Below are 14,044 nucleotides of genomic sequence, written 5' to 3' on the forward strand. Positions count from 1 at the left end.
CTGGGTTCACACACCCTATTTACGGACGTAATTCGGGCGTTTTGGCATTGAATTACGTCCGAAAATGCGGCTCAAAAGCGTTGGCAAACATCTGCCCATTCATTTGAATGGGTCTTACGATGTTCTGTGCCGACGGTCATTTTTTTTATGCGCCGCTGTCAAAAGGCGGCGCGTAAAAAAGATGCCCGCGTCAAAGAAGTGCCTGTCACTTCTTCAGACGTAAATGGAGCCGTTTTTCATGGACTCCATAGAAAAACAGCTCCAATTACGTCCGTAATGGACGCAGCGAAAGACGCCTGCACATGCCATTATGGCTGAAATTACGGTGCTGTTTTCTCCTGAAAACAGCACCGTAATTTCAGCCGTAACAGACGCTGCCGTGTGAACATACCCTCAGGGCTTAAAATGTCAGGGAAAATAGCCCCAATACATATGTGTCCGTCCAAAAAAAAGTGTGTGTATAGCATATCTATAGCACTACGACCCTATAAACTATGGATAGGATTAGATACGGTGGCTCAGCAGACAGTATCACACATGATAGGATTAGATACAGTGGCTCAGAAGGCAGTATCACACATGAGAGGATTAGATACAGTGGCCCAGCAGACAGTATCACACATGATAGGATTAGATACAGTGGCTGAGCAGACAGTATCACACATGATAGGATTAGATACAGTGGCTCAGCAGACAGTACCACACATGATAGGATTAGATACAGTGGCTCAGAAGACAGTATCACACATGATAGGATTAGATACAGTGGCTCAGCAGACAGTATCACACATGATAGGATTAGATACACAGCTCAGCAGACAGTATCACACATGATTGGATTAGATACACAGCTCAGCAGACAGTATCACACATGATTGGATTAGATACACAGCTCAGCAGACAGTATCACACATGATTGGATTAGATACAGGGCCCAGCTTGCTGACATTGCGGCTCCAGCACTGGACCCTGGACAGGTAAGGGTATGTGCACACACACTAATTACGTCCGTAATTGACGGACGTATTTCGGCCGCAAGTCCCGGACCGAACACAGTGCAGGGAGCCGGGCTCCTAGCATCATAGTTATGTACGATGCTAGGAGTCCCTGCCTCTCCGTGGAACTACTGTCCCGTACTGAAAACACGATTACAGTATGGGACAGTTGTCCTGCAGAGAGGCAGGGACTCCTAGCATCGTACATAAGTATGATGCTAGGAGCCCGGCTCCCTGCACTGTGTTCGGTCCGGTACTTGCGGCCGAAATACGTCCGTCAATTACGGACGTAATTAGTGTGTGTGCACATACCCTCAGAATAATAATTTTGCTTCTTTATGTGTTACTGATTATTTTTGTGTGTTTGTGTTTTTTTACAGGTTCGGTTGTTGGACTTCGGATACGAGGACTTCTATGATGGCGTTTTTTTTATTCTCAATAAAATGGTTAATGAGGGTTGTGTTTTTTTATTTCAATAAAATATTTATTCTACGGATTCCCAGACAGTCTCCCACTGTCTCCCACACTGGTACTAGCGAGGCCTTAAGCTGCGTAATATCTGCGAACTGGCGAGAGCAGGCACATTCAGCTTAAAATGGCCATTGACATTAAATGCTTTAATCAATAGTCCTTTTTAATCGATTGTGAAACAAAATCTAAACGACATAATAAAAAGGTGACTGCACCACAGATTCCCAGACAGTCTCCCACACTGGTACTAGCGAGGCCTTAAGCTGTGTAACTTCTGCGATCTGACGAGAGCAGGAACATTCATCTTAGAATGGCCATTGACATTAAATGCTTTAATTCATAGTCCTTTTGAATCGATTGTGATAAAAAAAACTAAACGACTTAATAAAAAGTCAACCGCACCACGGATTCCCAGAAAGTCTCCCACACTGGTACTAGCGAGGCCTTAAGCTGTGTAACTTCTGCGATCTGACGAGAGCAGCCACATTCAGCTTATAATGGCCATTGACATTAAGTGCGTTAATCCACAGTCCTTTTTAATCGATTGTGAAACAAAAGCTAAACGACATAATAAAAAGTCAACCGCAACACGGATTCCCAGACAGTCTCCCACACTGGTACTAGCAAGGCCTTAAGCTGTGTAACTTCTGCAATCGGACGAGAGCAGGCACATTCAGCTTAGAATGGCCATTGACATTAAATGCTTTAATCCATAGTCCTTTTTAATCGATTGTGAAACAAAATCTAAACGACATAATAAAAAGACAACCGCACCACGGATTCCCAGACAGTCTCCCACACTGGTACTAGCGAGGCCTTAAGCTGTGTAACTTCTGAGATCTGACGAGAGCAGGCACATTCATCTTAGAATTGCCATTGACATTAAATGCTTTAATCCATAGTCCTTTTTAATGGATTGTGAAACAAAATCTAAACAACATAATAAAGAGTCAAACGCACCACGGATTCCCAGACAATCTCCCACACTGGTACTAGCGAGGCCTTAAGCTGTGTAACTTCTGCGCTCTGATGAGAGCAGGCACATTCAGCTTAGAATGGCAATTGACATTAAATGCTTTAATCCATAGTCCTTTTTAATCGATTGTGAAACAAAATCTAAACGACATAATAAAAAGTCAACCGCACCACAGATTCCCAGACAGTCTACCACACTGGTACTAGGGAGGCCTTAAGCTGTGTAACTTCTGCGACCTGACGAGAGCAGGCACATTCAGCTTAGTATTGCCATTGACATTAAACGCTTTAATCCATAGTCCTTTTTAATCGATTGTGAAACTAAATCTAAACGACATAATAAAAAGTCAACCGCACCACGGATTCCCAGGCATTCTCCCACACTGGTATTAGAGAGGACTTAAGCTGCGTACTTTCTGCGATCTGGCGAGAGCAGGCACATTCAGCTTAGAATGGCCATTGACAATAAATGCTTTAATCCATAGTCCTTTTTAATCGATTGTGAAACAAAATCTAAACGACATAATAATTAGTCAAACGCTCCACGGATTCCCAGACAGTCTCCCACACTGGTACTAGCGAGGCCTTAAGCTGTGCACTTTCTGCAATCTGACGAGAGCAGGCACATTCAGCTTGGAATGGCCATTGACATTAAAGAGGCTCTGTCACCAGATTTTGCAACCCCTATCTGCTATTGCAGCAGATAGGCGCTGCAATGTAGATTACAGTAACGTTTTTATTTTTAAAAAACGAGCATTTTTGGCCAAGTTATGACCATTTTTGTATTTATGCAAATGAGGCTTGCAAAAGTACAACTGGGCGTGTTGAAAAGTAAAAGTACAACTGGGCGTGTATTATGTGCGTACATCGGGGCGTTTTTACTTCTTTTACTAGCTGGGCGTTCTGACGAGAAGTATCATCCACTTCTCTTCAGAACGCCCAGCTTCTGGCAGATCACGCTGTGACGTCACTTCCCCAGGTCCTGCATCGTGTCAGACGAGCGAGGACACATCGGCACCAGAGGCTACAGTTGATTCTGCAGCAGCATCAGCGTTTGCAGGTAAGTAGCTACATCGACTTACCTGCAAATGCCGATGCTGCTGCAGAATCATCTGTAGCCTCTGGTGCCGATGTGTCCTCGCTCGTCTGACACGATGCAGGACCTGGGGAAGTGACGTCACAACGTGATCTGCCAGAAGCTGGGCGTTCTGAAGAGAAGTGGATGATACTTCTCGTCAGAACGCCCAGCTAGTAAAAGAAGTAAAAACGCCCCGATGTACGCACATAATACACGCCCAGTTGTACTTTTACTTTTCAACACGCCCAGTTGTACTTTTGCAAGCCTCATTTGCATAAATACAAAAATGGTCATAACTTGGCCAAAAATGCTCGTTTTTTAAAAATAAAAACGTTACTGTAATCTACATTGCAGCGCCTATCTGCTGCAATAGCAGATAGGGGTTGCAAAATCTGGTGACAGAGCCTCTTTAAATGCGTTAATCCATAGTCCTTTTTAATCGATTGTGAAACAAAATCTAAACGACATAATAAAAAGTCAACCGCACCACGGATTCCCAGACATCCTCCCACACTGGTACTAGCGAGGCCTTAAGTTGTGTAACTTCTGACGAGAGCAGACACATACAGCCATGGGTGTAGCTAAAGGCTCATGGGCTCCGATGCAAGAATTCTTACTGGGCCCCCCCCCTGCAAACTTCTCATGGCCGACGGTCCGCAGCTTTCAGCTGAATCGCTGGGTCTCCTAAGTGACCCAACAATGCAGCACTAGCAGCCGGGGGCGTCACTATGGCTGGGTTCACACACCCTATTTACGGACGTAATTCGGGCGTTTTGGCATTGAATTACGTCCGAAAATGCGGCTCAAAAGCGTTGGCAAACATCTGCCCATTCATTTGAATGGGTCTTACGATGTTCTGTGCCGACGGTCATTTTTTTTATGCGCCGCTGTCGAAAGGCGGCGCGTAAAAAAGATGCCCGCGTCAAAGAAGTGCCTGTCACTTCTTCAGACGTAAATGGAGCCGTTTTTCATGGACTCCATAGAAAAACAGCTCCAATTACGTCCGTAATGGACGCAGCGAAAGACGCCTGCACATGCCATTATGGCTGAAATTACGGTGCTGTTTTCTCCTGAAAACAGCACCGTAATTTCAGCCGTAACAGACGCTGCCGTGTGAACATACCCTCAGGGCTTAAAATGTCAGGGAAAATAGCCCCAATACATATGTGTCCGTCCAAAAAAAAGGGTGTGTATAGCATATCTATAGCACTACGACCCTATAAACTATGGATAGGATTAGATACGGTGGCTCAGCAGACAGTATCACACATGATAGGATTAGATACAGTGGCTCAGAAGGCAGTATCACACATGAGAGGATTAGATACAGTGGCCCAGCAGACAGTATCACACATGATAGGATTAGATACAGTGGCTGAGCAGACAGTATCACACATGATAGGATTAGATACATAGCTCAGCAGACAGTATCACACATGATAGGATTAGATACAGTGGCTCAGAAGACAGTATCACACATGATAGGATTAGATACAGTGGCTCAGCAGACAGTATCACACATGATAGGATTAGATACACAGCTCAGCAGACAGTATCACACATGATTGGATTAGATACACAGCTCAGCAGACAGTATCACACATGATTGGATTAGATACACAGCTCAGCAGATAGTATCACACATGATTGGATTAGATACAGGGCCCAGCTTGCTGACATTGCGGCTCCAGCACTGGACCCTGGACAGGTAAGAATAATAATTTTGCTTCTTTATGTGTTACTGATTATTTTTGTGTGTTTGTGTTTTTTTACAGGTTCGGTTGTTGGACTTCGGATACGAGGACTTCTATGATGGCGTTTTTTTTATTCTCAATAAAATGGTTAATGAGGGTTGTGTTTTTTTATTTCAATAAAATATTTATTCTACGGATTCCCAGACAGTCTCCCACTGTCTCCCACACTGGTACTAGCGAGGCCTTAAGCTGCGTAATATCTGCGAACTGGCGAGAGCAGGCACATTCAGCTTAAAATGGCCATTGACATTAAATGCTTTAATCAATAGTCCTTTTTAATCGATTGTGAAACAAAATCTAAACGACATAATAAAAAGGTGACTGCACCACAGATTCCCAGACAGTCTCCCACACTGGTACTAGCGAGGCCTTAAGCTGTGTAACTTCTGCGATCTGACGAGAGCAGGAACATTCATCTTAGAATGGCCATTGACATTAAATGCTTTAATTCATAGTCCTTTTGAATCGATTGTGATAAAAAAAACTAAACGACTTAATAAAAAGTCAACCGCACCACGGATTCCCAGAAAGTCTCCCACACTGGTACTAGCGAGGCCTTAAGCTGTGTAACTTCTGCGATCTGACGAGAGCAGCCACATTCAGCTTATAATGGCCATTGACATTAAGTGCGTTAATCCACAGTCCTTTTTAATCGATTGTGAAACAAAAGCTAAACGACATAATAAAAAGTCAACCGCAACACGGATTCCCAGACAGTCTCCCACACTGGTACTAGCGAGGCCTTAAGCTGTGTAACTTCTGCGCTCTGATGAGAGCAGGCACATTCAGCTTAGAATGGCAATTGACATTAAATGCTTTAATCCATAGTCCTTTTTAATCGATTGTGAAACAAAATCTAAACGACATAATAAAAAGTCAACCGCACCACAGATTCCCAGACAGTCTACCACACTGGTACTAGGGAGGCCTTAAGCTGTGTAACTTCTGCAACCTGACGAGAGCAGGCACATTCAGCTTAGTATTGCCATTGACATTAAACGCTTTAATCCATAGTCCTTTTTAATCGATTGTGAAACAAAATCTAAACGACATAATAAAAAGACAACCGCACCACGGTTTCCCACACTGGTACTAGCGAGGCCTTACGCTGTGTAACTTCTGCGATCTGACGAGAGCAAGCACATTCAGCTTAGAATACCAATTGACATTAAATGCTTTAATACATAGTCCTTTTTAATCAATTGTGAAACAAAATCGAAACGACATAATAAAAAGTCAACCGCACCACGGATTCCCAGACAGTCTCCCACACTGGTACTAGCGAGGCCTTAGTCTGGGTTCACACGACCATGTTACGTCCGTAATGTACGGAACGTATTTCGGCCGGAAGACCAGGACCGAACACAGTGCAGTGAGCCGGGCTCCTAGCATCATAGTGATGTACGATGCTAGGAGTCCCTGCCTCGCTGCAGGACAGCTGTCCCGTACTGTAATCATGATTACAGTACTGGACAGTAGTTCCACGCAGAGGCAGGGACTCCTAGCATCGTACATCACTATGATGCTAGGAGCCCGGCTCCCTGCACTGTGTTCGGTCCGGGTCTTCCGGCCGAAATACGTTCCGTACATTACGGACGTAACATGGTCGTGTGAACCCAGCCTTAAAGTGTTATTCATCTGCGATTTGACGAGAAAAGGCACATTTCAGCTTAGAATGGCCATTGACATTAAAACCTTTAATCCATAGTCCTTTTTTAATCAATTGTGAAACAATATCTAAACGGCAAACAATAAGCCTGCAGTACCACGGATTCCCAAATAGCCACCCACACTGCTACTAGCGAGGTCTTAATCTGTGTAACTTCTGCGATCTGACGCGAGCAGGCACATTCAGCTTAGAATGGCCATTGACTTTTAAAGACTTAGTCCACAGCCTTTTTTGAATCGATTGTGAAACAAAATCTAAACAGCAAAGCGTTAGGTCAACAGCACCACGGATTCCCAGACAATCTCCCACACTGGTACTAGCGAGGTTTTAAAGTGTTATTCTTCTGCGATTTGACGAGAAAAGGCACATTTAAGCTTAGAATGGGCATTAACTTTAAAAGCTTTAGTCTATTTTTCTTTTTAATCGATTGTGAAACAAAATCGAAATGACACAACAATAGGTCAACAGCACCAGGGATTCCAAGACAGTCTCCTACACTGGTACTAGCAAGGGCTTAAGCTGTGTAACTTCTGTGATCTGACATGAGTATGCACATTCAGCTTAGAATGGCCATTGACTTTTGAAACTTTAGTCCATAGTCCTTTTTAGTCGATTGTGAAACAAAATCTAAACCGCATAACAATAGGTCAACAGCACCACGGATTCCCAGACAGTCTCCCACGCTGGTACTACCAGGGTCTTAAGCCACGTAGCTTCTGCGACCTGAGAAGAGCAGGCATGTTCAGTTTAGAATGGCCATTAACTATTACATCTAAAGTCCATAGTCCTTTTTTAATCGATTGTTAAAAAAAATCTAAACAGCATAACAATAGGTCTGCAGCACCACAGATTCCCGGACAGTCTCCCACACTGGTACTAGCGAGGTCTTAGCGTATGTGCACACGATAACGGCAAATACGTCTGAAAATACGGAGCTGTTTTTAGGAGAAAACAGCTCCTGAATTTCAGACGTAATTGCTCGTACTCGCGTTTTTCGCGGCGTCCATTATGGACGTAATTGGAGCTGTTTTTCAAAGGAGTCAATGAAAAACGGCTGCAAGTTTCCTGCACTTTATTTGACGAGCCATCTTTTTTACGTGCCGTCTTTTGACAGCGTCGCGTAAAATGACAGGTCGTTGGCACAGTACATCGTAAACCCATTGAAAGTAATGGGCAGATGTTTGCCGACGTATTGGACATGTCTTTTCAGGCGTAATTGTAGGCGTAAAATGCCTTTATTACATCTGAAAAGAGGTCATGTGAACACAGCCTCAAGGTGTTTTTCTTGTGATTTGACGAGAGAAGGCACATTTCAGCTTAGAATGATCATTAACTTTTGAAACTTTAGTCCATAGTCCTTTTTAGTCGATTGTGAAACAAAATCTAAACCGCATAACAATAGATCAACAGCACCACAAATTCCCAGACAGACTCCCACACTGGTACTAATGAGGCCTTAAGCCGAGTAACTTCTGCGATCGGACGAGAGCAGAGACATTCAGCTTAGAATGACCATTGACATGTAAAGCTTTAGTCCATAGTCCTTTTTTAATCGATTGTGAAGCAAAATCTAAATGACATAATAAGTCAACCGCACCACGGATTCCAAGACAGCCTCCCACACTGGTACTAGTGAGGTCTTAAGGCATTGTTCTAATGCGATTTGACGAGAAAAGGCACATTCAGTTTAGAACGGCCATTGACTTTTAAAGCATTAGTCTATAGTCCTTTTTTATCGATTGTGAAACAAAATCGAAACAGCATGACAATAGGTCAATGCACTATTCTGCAAACATTCTCAAGTTAAAGGCTCCTTGAAGGCACTTCAGGGATTATATTTAACTCCAACCTTTCCTTGTCAGGTCTGGAACTTATTGCCCTACAGCCGTACTGCACCTGACCCGAGGGCAACAACCATCTCCAAGACCTCCCTTCCTGGGGACCCTGCCCATCAGGAATGTACGAAAAACCAGCTGGGTAACCACTCCCCAGGCCCTCCAATACTACCCAGGGTTAAATGCCCCGAGTTCTTTACCAACAATCCTCTATGTTGTTCTCCTTCTTCCCATTATGTGCCTCCAAAGACCCCTCCTCCTACCGCCACGACATTCATGTGTGACACCTTACACATGAACGTCCTTCCACAACCGCAGTGCTTTTTCCAAGCCGTCCTTGATGCCTAGGGTCCACATGTCCAACCCTACTTCATTCAAATGGATGCCTTCAGCTCGAAGATAGCCAACCTTAGCCCCCTCCAACTCTCTATGACGCACCACCACAACACCATTGCGAGCCACAAATTTTCCCACAACTTTGTTAACCTTTGCCCTGCCACGATTCAAACTATGCACCGAACGTGCCTGCCGCCAAACCCTGAGAGCAACAATATCCGACCAAATAATAATCAAGCCTGGAAATGATGACCATAAACGCAACAAATCCAATTTGACGTCCCGCATCAGATCCCTAGCCAACCTTATAGCTAAATCATTACTTCCAAGGTGCACGACCAAAATTTCAGGAGCCCTATTTAACCCTGCATAAAACTGAAGTTCCGGAAACAACATGCACCACAGAATGCCCCTCAGACCCAAACATCTGACCTGAACCTCGGACTGGTCCAAGCCCAACTGCCGTCCAGCCGGACGGACATCAGCCCGAACACCTCCCCAGTGCACGTTTGAGTGCCCCATGATCCAGACCAAGCAGGGGCCCGCACCTAGAACAAAACAAGACAATAGTAAAGTAACAAATCAATCCCCCACTTTCAACATAACTCACCCCACCGCCTTAAAGCAAATGAGGCCGCACATAAATCCTAAATCTGTCTGACTCCCACCTACCTATCTTCTTGACCATCGCCGGGGATAAACCCCACCTAGCTGCTTCTGAAGCAGCCTTAAAGGGCCAGTACGCGTCCAGCTGTCAAAAATCAGTTATCAGCCCAAATGGCTTCTGGACTATAAAAAGGGGCTCTGCCCACTGGTTCCTTGCCTGAGCGTTATTGTATACCCTAGTTTGTCTTGCTAAAGGTCTCCCAGTGTCTTACCAATCCTAAACGAGTGAGAGCTATAACCCGCTCCTCCCCTGCCAGACAACAGGACACATTTTTTGAAAACCTGCGCAAACTGAAATTTCGACAAAGACAGACAATCTGCATGAACCAACAAGGATGCCGGCCCCTCAGGCCTCACTGCAACAAACTCCTGAAAAAAGCGAACCGGGCACACCCTCGACCCTGGTAATTCATACAAGCGCACCAAAAAACCTTTCCCCACTTGATCAGTCTTTGATCTACGTAGCAGGCATGACCCATCCCATTCAACATCCGTGAACAATAAGCCCCCAGACACACGCTTACTTGCCGACACCAACTCCGATATCCTGAAAGCCCCAAAGAAAGCGAAAGAAAAGGCCAGCGTAAACAAACGTACTTCAAAACCTGACACACAAACAGTCTTTAAATGCTCACAAATAGCTTCCAATAGATCATAAGACACCGGCTTCCTATGATCCCTAAACACGAAACCCCTCCTGAAACCTTTCATTACTTGCCTGACCTAAAAGGATTTAGTCACGTCCTCCTCCAAGCCAGCCGATCCAAACTATTCACCCGCCCATCCTTCAACAAAACCTCCCATACCCGCCATACCGCACTGTACCTCTTCCACGTAACCGCACTAACTGACTTCCCAATGAGCGACATTGCCATAGTCATACCAGCTTCCAAAGATGCTCCATGCAAGCAAGGCCATTAGTCTCCGCCCCCGGCGCCAGCAGACGAAACCTGTCCCTCTGTTGACGAGAAAGGAAATCAGCCACTCAATTAAGCACCCCTGGAACATGAACTGCCACAAAATGCGAATTCAACACCAGCCCCCTCAAAACCAAATGTCTCAATAAACGCACGACTGGCGGAGAATTTGCCGTCTGTGCATTAACGGCCTGAACCCCTCACATACAAAACGCACTCTCCTGTCCCTCAGGCAATCCCACTGTTATGTCCATGACCGGGGATCGCCGTTCTAACTCACCCCCTGACGATCCCAGCCATGGACATCTCTCTGCTCGGTGTCCTCCTCCTCCTTGCAGACACCGGCACTCTCTTCCGGGTCCTCGTGCTCTTTCCCGCAGGGCGCGCGCGCCCGCGCGTGCACGGCCTTAAAGGGCCAGTACGCGTCCAGCTGTCAAAAATCAGTTATCAGCCCAAATGGCTTCTGGACTATAAAAAGGGGCTCTGCCCACTGGTTCCTTGCCTGAGCGTTATTGTATACCCTAGTTTGTCTTGCTAAAGGTCTCCCAGTGTTTTCCAGTTCCCAGCGTTTCCCGTTCCTGCTGCCTGTACCCTGTATCCCGTGCTATCGTTTCCTGCTGTAAAAGCCAAGTCGTGTCTTCCCGCTGCATCCGCAGCGTTACCTGCTGTGAAAGCCAAGTCGTGTCTTCCAGCTGCATCCGCAGCGTTACCTGCTGTGAAAGCCAAGTCGTGTCTTCCTGCTGCATCTGCAGCGTTACCTGTGGTGAAAGCCAAGTCGCGTCTCCCCGCTGCATCCGCAGCGTTACCTGCGGTGAAAGCCAAGTCGTGTCTACTGCTGCATCCGTGGCGTCACCTGCTGTGAGAGCCAAGTCGTGTCCCTGCCACTATCTACATTGTCTCAGGTACCCGTTCAGAACTATAGACATTGTTTTGTACCTTGTTGGCCAGCTGCTAGCCCGCTACGCGGTACGGCCCAGTGGGTCCACACCCCGCGCCGTGACAGTACGCTCAGGCCATGGACCCCGCTGGCCAAATCAAGAGCCTGTCATCCTCCCAAGCCATGCAGGCGGACCTGCAGGATCTGCAAGCGCGACAGGATCAACTCATTGTGGCAGTAGACTCCATGGCGCAGCATCTTGCTGCGCTAGTTTCTTCCGTCATCGCTCCTAGTCAAACTCCTCCGATCGACCCTCCTGCTACACCTCCTGGCAGCTCCAGTTCGGACTCTCGGTTCTCGCTGCCATTACCACCTGGGTTTCATGGAGACGCAAGTTCGTGCAGGGGGTTCCTGAACCAATGCCAAATCCACTTCACTCTGCACGCCCGAGCATTTCCTCTGGCGGAGCCAGGATCGCCTTTATTGTATCCCTACTCGCCAGCAAGGCCCTGGCGTGGGCGAATCCAATCTGGAAACGACAGGGACCCGAGACCAGAGACTTCCAGGGGTTTGTGCGGTTGTTCCGTTCTGTATTAGAGGAGCCTGGACGAGCCACTGCTATCTTTAACCTGCGTCAGGAGGACGCCCCCGTGGGCGAATACACCATCCAGTTCCGGACTCTGGCAGGAGAATTGTCCTGGAACAATGAGGCCTTGGTTGCATCCTTCTGGCATGGCCTATCGCCTGAGATCAAAGACGAACTGGCTGCTCGAGATCTCCCAGCTGCCCTGGATGACCTGATTCTACTGGCTACCCACGTGGACATAAGGCTCAGAGAGAGATCCCAAGAGATTCTTCAGGAGAGACGGCTTCCTAGACTGGCGCCCAACTTCCAGCAACCCATCTTGCCTTGTTCTTCTGCTGCACCAGAGGTTCCGATGCAGGTGGATCGGCTTAAACTGTCTGATCAAGAGAAACAGCGCAGGCGCACCTCTGGACTCTGTCTGTAGTGCGGCCTCGCTGGCCATGTCGTGCGTCTGTGTCCCCAGAGGCCTAAGAAACCCCAACGCCTGGGATTGGTTGAAGAGACAACCCTTGGCACTACTGCACTTGATAGAGAATTCTCGTCCAAGCTGTTTATTCCTGTGACCATTGTCGCTGGCGGGAGACCTCATCCAGTCTCTGCCTACCTGGACTCTGGCTCTGCAGCCAATTTCATTTGTCAGGACCTTGTGGATCTTCTTCATTTGCCTACTGTTTTGCTGGAGAGACCATTGATCGTTGCCTCGGTAGATGGACTGCCTTTGCCTGACCCAGTATTGTCTGTGACCAAGCCGTTGAGACTCCAGGTGGGAACTCTTGATTCCGAGCTCATCTCTCTGTATGTCCTGTCCAGGGCCGTCAACCCCATGCTGCTGGGTTTGCCTTGGCTCCGTCTTCACGCCCCAATCCTGAATTGGAACTCTGGAGAGGTTCTTCAGTGGGGCCCCAAGTGTCTAGACCGCTGTCTGGGTCATGTCCATCCATCCCAGCCTTCTTCGCCTCAGTCATTGACAGGGTTGCCTCCTTGTTACTCTCAGTTCGCTGATGTCTTCGACAAAACGGAGGCAGAGATATTGCCACCACATCGAGAATACAACTGTCCTATCGACTTGGTCCCTGACTCTTCACCTCCTCGCGGTAGAGTATACCCTCTTTCCTTGCCAGAGACCCAGTCTATGTCGGCCTACATTAAAGAGAATCTAGAGAGGGGCTTCATACGAAAGTCTTCATCCCTGGCCGGAGCCGGGTTTTTCTTTGTAAAAAAAAAGGATGGATCCCTTCGACCCTGCATTGACTACCGGGGCCTCAATCATATCACGGTGAAGAACAGGTACCCCTTGCCGTTGATTTCTGAGCTCTTTGATCGTATATGGGGGGCGAATTTATTTTCCAAGCTTGACCTGCGTGGGGCCTACAATCTAATCCGGATCCGTCAGGGAGACAAGTGGAAGACTGCCTTTAACACACGTGATGGACACTACAAATATTTGGTCATGCCCTTCGGCCTGTGTAACGCTCCCGCAGTATTTCAAGAATTTGTGAATGACATACTTCGTGACCTCCTCTATGTCTGTGTTGTGGTGTATCTTGATGATATCTTGATTTTTTCCCCAGATATTGTGACTCATCAGGTCCATGTCTGCCAGGTGTTGCTTAGATTAAGAGAGAATCATCTCTACGCCAAGTTGGAGAAGTGTGTGTTCCAAGAGAAGTCTCTACCTGTTAGGGATCTGCCAGGTACTTCATCTAGCTATTCTCCTGGGATTAATCAATCCACACCTGAGGCCAGACCTGTTCGACTGACACCATCTCCCACCAACCAGGGTGGCAGGCTCAGGAGTGGGAGAGCCTATCGCGGCCTGGTCTGTCGGAGTTAGCTCCGCCCCCTGCCCTTTATTACCTGCCCTGTGCTCTCCCTCAGTGCTTGT

At 46.9% G+C, this 14,044-nt stretch overlaps 7 pseudogenes; all 7 read right to left on the bottom strand.

Moving 5' to 3' along the window:
- Window positions 1-1,856: 1,856 nt before the first annotated feature.
- On the bottom strand, window positions 1,857-1,975 carry LOC142699343 (5S ribosomal RNA; annotated as a pseudogene).
- A 67-nt stretch (window positions 1,976-2,042) lies between these two features.
- On the bottom strand, window positions 2,043-2,161 carry LOC142707486 (5S ribosomal RNA; annotated as a pseudogene).
- Window positions 2,162-2,414: 253 nt separating this feature from the next.
- On the bottom strand, window positions 2,415-2,533 carry LOC142665869 (5S ribosomal RNA; annotated as a pseudogene).
- A 67-nt stretch (window positions 2,534-2,600) lies between these two features.
- Window positions 2,601-2,719, bottom strand: LOC142693312 (5S ribosomal RNA; annotated as a pseudogene).
- Window positions 2,720-5,775: 3,056 nt separating this feature from the next.
- LOC142699354 (5S ribosomal RNA) lies at window positions 5,776-5,894 on the bottom strand (annotated as a pseudogene).
- A 67-nt stretch (window positions 5,895-5,961) lies between these two features.
- On the bottom strand, window positions 5,962-6,080 carry LOC142738409 (5S ribosomal RNA; annotated as a pseudogene).
- Window positions 6,081-8,343: 2,263 nt separating this feature from the next.
- Window positions 8,344-8,462, bottom strand: LOC142674067 (5S ribosomal RNA; annotated as a pseudogene).
- Between the last annotated feature and the right edge of the window lie 5,582 nt (window positions 8,463-14,044).

The sequence above is a fragment of the Rhinoderma darwinii genome, chromosome 1 (genome assembly GCF_050947455.1).
Source record: "Rhinoderma darwinii isolate aRhiDar2 chromosome 1, aRhiDar2.hap1, whole genome shotgun sequence".
Taxonomy (NCBI): Eukaryota; Metazoa; Chordata; class Amphibia; order Anura; family Rhinodermatidae; genus Rhinoderma; species Rhinoderma darwinii.